This window comes from Salarias fasciatus, chromosome 19 (genome assembly GCF_902148845.1).
Source record: "Salarias fasciatus chromosome 19, fSalaFa1.1, whole genome shotgun sequence".
In the NCBI taxonomy this organism is placed as follows: Eukaryota; Metazoa; Chordata; class Actinopteri; order Blenniiformes; family Blenniidae; genus Salarias; species Salarias fasciatus.
This window is the reverse complement of record NC_043763.1, coordinates 8,407,176-8,412,643: the sequence shown is the minus strand read 5'-3', so window position 1 is coordinate 8,412,643 and position 5,468 is coordinate 8,407,176. Positions and strand designations below refer to the sequence as shown.

The window sequence follows — 5,468 nt, the reverse complement described above, 5'->3', positions numbered from 1 at the left end:
GGTCGTGGCGTTCATTCAGGGGTGAGTGTGGCTGCCGGAACTCAGCCACAGGTAAACCGTACATGGACCGGATGCCAAACATGTTGTGGGCCAGGTCTGGGCCAAATCTGGTCCAGATAAAATAATCACAGCGTCACCTTAATTGGGCAACATGTGCCAGATCAGGGCTATACAATACAATAATGACTACCTGCTTTTGCCTTGATGTACAATTTTATTAATATGAACACCAATTTTCTTTTCTATACAAAATTTTCCACATATACATTCAACCAAGTGCTCAAACTAGCAATTAGCAACATCAAATTGTCATTTTCCTACAAATGAATAAAACTCTGAAAACTGCATGTTACAGTTGCCTTGTCTGCAAGACAACACAGATAAAATGTATGACAGCTGAAGATAGTTTGCTATCTGGATGCATAAACTGTGTGTGTGTGTGTGTGTGTGTGTGTGTGTGTGTGTGTGTGTGTGTGTGTGTGTGTGTGTTGGCTGTAAAGCCAACCTGCTTAAACATTTAAAACAAGAACTACTACTACAACAAGTAACATCAGAAATTCTTTCGGCAGAACAGTCAGTTTACTCAGGCCGCTGCCTGGCTCGGCGTCCTCCTTCTCTGTCCCCAGCAACATGGAGCCACCTTCGAATCCACTGCTCAATATCCTGGTCTGTAGCTGTGGCTGTCAATGGATTTCTTCTTACTGCATCTAAAATGAGACACAAGAAAGTTATTATCAATTTTGCATAAACGTAAGTTTTAACATTTAATATATACGTACATTGAAGTAAATACATACTGCATATTACCTTAGTAATACCACCATGGGGCCACACACACACACACACACACACACACAAGTCAAAGATTACACCTTAACTGGTTCTTAGTGTGGTAAGAATCAGTTAAGCTGTAACTAGCGGAAGGTTTCGCGAAACAGAGGAGCCTTCAGCAAGTGAGTAGACAGCAGTGATTTACAAGAAATGAATGTTTGCGAAGGAAAAAAAAGAGCCAGCACAACTTTATGAGAGCTAAAAAGTGGATCCATGAAAAGAGAAAACAATTTAGAAATGGAGATACTGTCGTCCTCTCCCGTTTTAGTAGGGGGAGGGGATTGCGAGTTCTCGGAGCAGGAGCTGCTGTAAAGAAAATCAACCTCAGACAATCACGCGTCTGATGAAAGACTGATTTAGGGGGAGGTTAGAGTAGAGAGTTACTTTATTGATTCCAAACTGGGAAATTCGGTTCCCAGGTTCCCAGTCAACACAGTCATGTGGGGTCCACATTCAATTTGCATGGGTTACATGGGCTTCAATTGGACAGTGGGCTTCTTAAGTTTATTATGAATCCATTTTATTACTTAAATTCATATCATGGAGATTTTTTATAGAGCAAACTCCTGGGAAAGCTGGGGTTCATCAGCTTAAATGTTTGATTTTTTACATGTCTGTATATGCAGATGTGCGTGCACTTACTCTTGTCATCTTCTGATGTAAAACTTTGCCCGCTGGTCAGTGTTGTGCACAGGAAAATAATACGTTTAGAGGGGAAAAAAACACAGGTTGAACACGATTAAAACAATTAAAAAAAAAGGAAAAATAGCGCTCACTGACAATCGCTTCATGTATATCTCCAATCTACCATATCACAATTCAAAAATTACCTCCGCCAGCAGAGGTAAAGTAATCGTTGGGGTTTCTTTGTCCGTTTGTCTGTCCATCCGCCCGCCCTTTAAAAGTAAAGGAATACTTTCATTATACACTTACATATGGCACATTTCTGCCTACTGTACTATTATTTTTGTATTACTATACTCAAAACACCGTCACACCAGTTTTCCCACTGTCTGGCCCACTGTAATACAAAATGTGGGATGAATCAGAGTTGCTTTGTTCTGCATCCACTAGGGGTGAATCAGATATTAAAGTACTGTGGTGGTGGTGGAGTCTTCTCTCTAACCTTTAGGGAAAAGCATGCCATTTTGTCCAATAACTTGATTTAATCCATCAAAGTACCAAAAGTGCAAATAACTAGAAATGAGAAACTCTTTAAAAACTTCCAGCACATACTAGAGTGTCAGGACAGAGACATTTTATTCAAAAAGTGTTTTTTTTTTTTTTTAATTGACCCACCCGCCACCCATACCCGCCCGCCCCAGCCCCTCCCAAATCCCGCACCCCAACACCCCACCCGTCCATCCCCCACCCATATCCCACCCCCAGGGGGGCAGACGGCCCCAAGCAGCCAGGAAGCCAGACACAGGGGCAGAGCGGCCCACCGAAGGGACGGCAACCAGCCCATCACCGGACAGGCCGCCACCAGAGGCTGGCCAAGAGTGTTTGAAACGAGAGAACAAACGTTACGCATGCTGCTTCATCAGACTCGCTCCTCAATGTCCACAGGTGTCTGCTTAAATAATCAGCGACACCTATACTGGGGTGTAGTTATATATTTTTACAGTATTCACTCTCTTTTTTGAGTTGTAGGAGTTGGTACAGCCTTGTGTATTTTGCATTATAGTTATCTCATTATTGTAATGGGTCTAACAAGTATTACGTACAGTTATATGTATTTTGCATTTATAGTCGACCAAATCATTGTAGTGGGTCTTAACAAGTACCTAAACTAATTTCTTTTTTCTCTTTTATCTAAACTTCTCTCACTCTACCTCCAAAGAAGAGTTGCGATTGCTGCCTGTGTCTAATTAGTTGACCTGATTGATGTCCCCTTCTCCTCCCCCAGTGTAGGTGTCTCAGATTATTTAAGCAGACGCCTGTGGACAACCTGGAGTGAATCTGATGAAGCAACTGCGCCTTGTTCTCCGGCTTTAAAACTTCTTGAATAAAATGTGTGTGTGCTGACACTCTAGTGGATGCTGGAAACCGTTTAAATTTTCACTGTCACATTTCTATAAGTTTAAAAAAGGCTTCATGATTCATTTTTTATCCAATCAAGATTTGAATCGTCATTTATATTGACTTCTTTTTTTTTTTTGTCTCACGGTACAATGTTCCGTTCTTAGACATTAGTGGCCTTACATTGTAGGATTGAGGGTGACAGCTTCTTTGCAGTGGCCATTTCTGGAGGTCTAGGTAAAGTAGATGCTCCCGACGTCTCATCTTCACTATCCGCATCATCTTGAATGTGACACCTCTTCCTGCATTAGAAAATAAATAGGAGAGATAGAATTGTGCAAGGCTGTAACTTGACTCACTTCATCTTTTCCCATTGTGACTCCATTGTTCCTTCAACTTACATTGTTCTCCGTTTGTGTCTCTGTGGCTGGTTTCTGAATCAGTCAAATCCGTGAATCTTTCAGGCTCTGGCAGTTTGACCCTCGCTTCCTCATAAGTAGCTGTGAATTGAGTGAACATAAAAAAAAAAAATTAGATGCAAAATACAGAGTGCAAATTATGACTTACTCCATACCTTTGCCTAATAAAACGCGTACTTTGTACGGAATCCAACGTGTTCCAGGTTGTTCCTGTGATCTTACTGCTTTTACAACATCATCCCATTTGTATGGTGGCTACAGACAGGTGTTTTTTTTTAAACCAATTTGCTGGAACAACTTCCACTTCATTTGTGGAAGCTAATATGACAATGTGAAACATTTCCTTAAAACAAAAAGAACATAAACAGGTTAATAATTTCATTAAAAAGTTATATTTCAACATAAAACATTGAATTTGTAGAATACTGCATTGTTATTGTACTTACCACATTGATGTAAAGGAGTCAGTGAAAACCTAAGGATATGAAAGACTACATTGAAAACTAACAATAAAACAAATAAGGAACTCTTACAAACAAAACATTTTATTTAACTATGTAGAAAGGAAGACTAAAAACCAAGTGCATTACTCAATGCCAATGTTGGAGAATCAACCGGAAGTTCCGGCCGAAACTCCGAAAATAATCGGTTTCCAAACGTTTGCTCAAATTCAAATTCAAACTCTCCACGGAACAAATGCCTGAATTAGACCACGTAAGTTGGGAAAGTTTGGAGCAGTTTAATCGAAAAATCTAGCCGGCCGCTATTAAATGAATGGGTTTAGCAACATGAGCTAACAGCTTGACGCCACCCCCTCCAAAAACGGGCTTTACAGGGACCTTTCAATACTCATGTGTGTCATCTCAGCTTACTCCTGAAAGAGTTTGATCAAGCCTATTTAAAGATAAGTTGGTGTTTTCCTCTAAAATTGCCAATGAAAAGTGCTAGCATTATGTCAGCTAACAGCTAACCACAAAAACGCAATTTGATTCATCTTCAAACGTGTGCTACTAGACGTATATGTGTTGTAGTGTGATTTTTATTTTTATTTTTTTAATGTCACTGTGCAATTACCCACCAAATAGTCGGACACGCAGAGCTGACCACCGAGCAGTTCCTCCAGCGAAAGACGAATACAGCCCAGTCCGCCGATAAGCAGTTTTCCCAGCAGGGGTAATGAGATGACTTGGCGCGCAGGAAGAATGAGCGGGAAGAAGAGAGGGATGCTGGGAAATGTAGTGAGGAGGGGTACTTCATTCACACACTGTCTAACGCTAACGGACTACATTTCCCAGATTCCAACTCTGCAGCGCTGTGATAGAATGTTGTGTTAGTGAGCCTGATGAGCCCCTGAATAAACAAGACGTTTCCTCACGTTATTTTAGTGAGAGACGCAATGATATTTTTTTCCTTTTTTTTTTTTTTTTTTACAACTTTATTAACAGGTACAAACATTAAAGGCATAACACTTATCCAAAGTTGGGAACCAGTAGGATGTAAAACATCACCCCCCCCCCCCCCCCCACCCCCCAAAAAAAACATCACACAAAGACAATAAGAGGGCCTTAATCCAATAGTACAAATTAGTTCAATAAAGTAAACACTTTCTGAGCCTTTTCAGTCTTTACCAAGTGCAAGGACTTTTTAAATAACTCTAAATTGTTTTTGAAACCAATGATCCGGGGTCTACTTTTCAAATACTTGCATTTATGAATGTAAAATTTGCAAAGAACTATTACATTGTTCACCAGGAAATCTGCATTGTTCTTCTTTAACTGGACTCCACCTTAAACAAATGGCGGTAACAAAAGGAGGTAATTTGTTTATAGATGTCAACTTTGAAAAGACAGCCATAAATCCAAAAAATATATATGTTCTACAGTCTCAATGTTGCATTCACAGGAAACACAAGAGTTATTCTCCTAACTGAAGCTTAAGTGTAAAAAAGTGTTAGAGGGGTAAATGCCATTCAAAAATTAAAATATAATCTTTGTGTTGATCTGGAAAAAGTAGAAAATGTGTCCTACTCCTTTTAGTTTCCGCAACTGAAACTAAACTAACTATCATCACTCAAGATGTAATTCCTTTATAGCCAACAGGGATGGCAACGAGTAATTAGAGCACATAAACTTATTTGAAAATTGTTAACCACCCAAACATGCTCCTTTCACAGAAAGCGGTCTCAAAACAAAAACA

The 5,468-nt window shown here is 39.9% G+C and overlaps 2 long non-coding RNA genes across 2 annotated transcripts; both read right to left on the bottom strand.

The window, feature by feature from the left end:
* Nucleotides 1–514: 514 nt before the first annotated feature.
* On the bottom strand, nucleotides 515–3,538 carry LOC115407003 (uncharacterized). The gene is made up of 6 exons (XR_003933585.1): nucleotides 3,450–3,538; nucleotides 3,255–3,353; nucleotides 3,037–3,155; nucleotides 1,662–1,727; nucleotides 1,474–1,505; nucleotides 515–707 (listed from the first exon to the last, which is right to left on the bottom strand). It is a non-coding gene; the product is annotated as an uncharacterized LOC115407003 (long non-coding RNA).
* A 5-nt stretch (nucleotides 3,539–3,543) lies between these two features.
* On the bottom strand, nucleotides 3,544–4,436 carry LOC115407004 (uncharacterized). The gene is made up of 3 exons (XR_003933586.1): nucleotides 4,347–4,436; nucleotides 3,719–3,747; nucleotides 3,544–3,615 (listed from the first exon to the last, which is right to left on the bottom strand). It is a non-coding gene; the product is annotated as an uncharacterized LOC115407004 (long non-coding RNA).
* Between the last annotated feature and the right edge of the window lie 1,032 nt (nucleotides 4,437–5,468).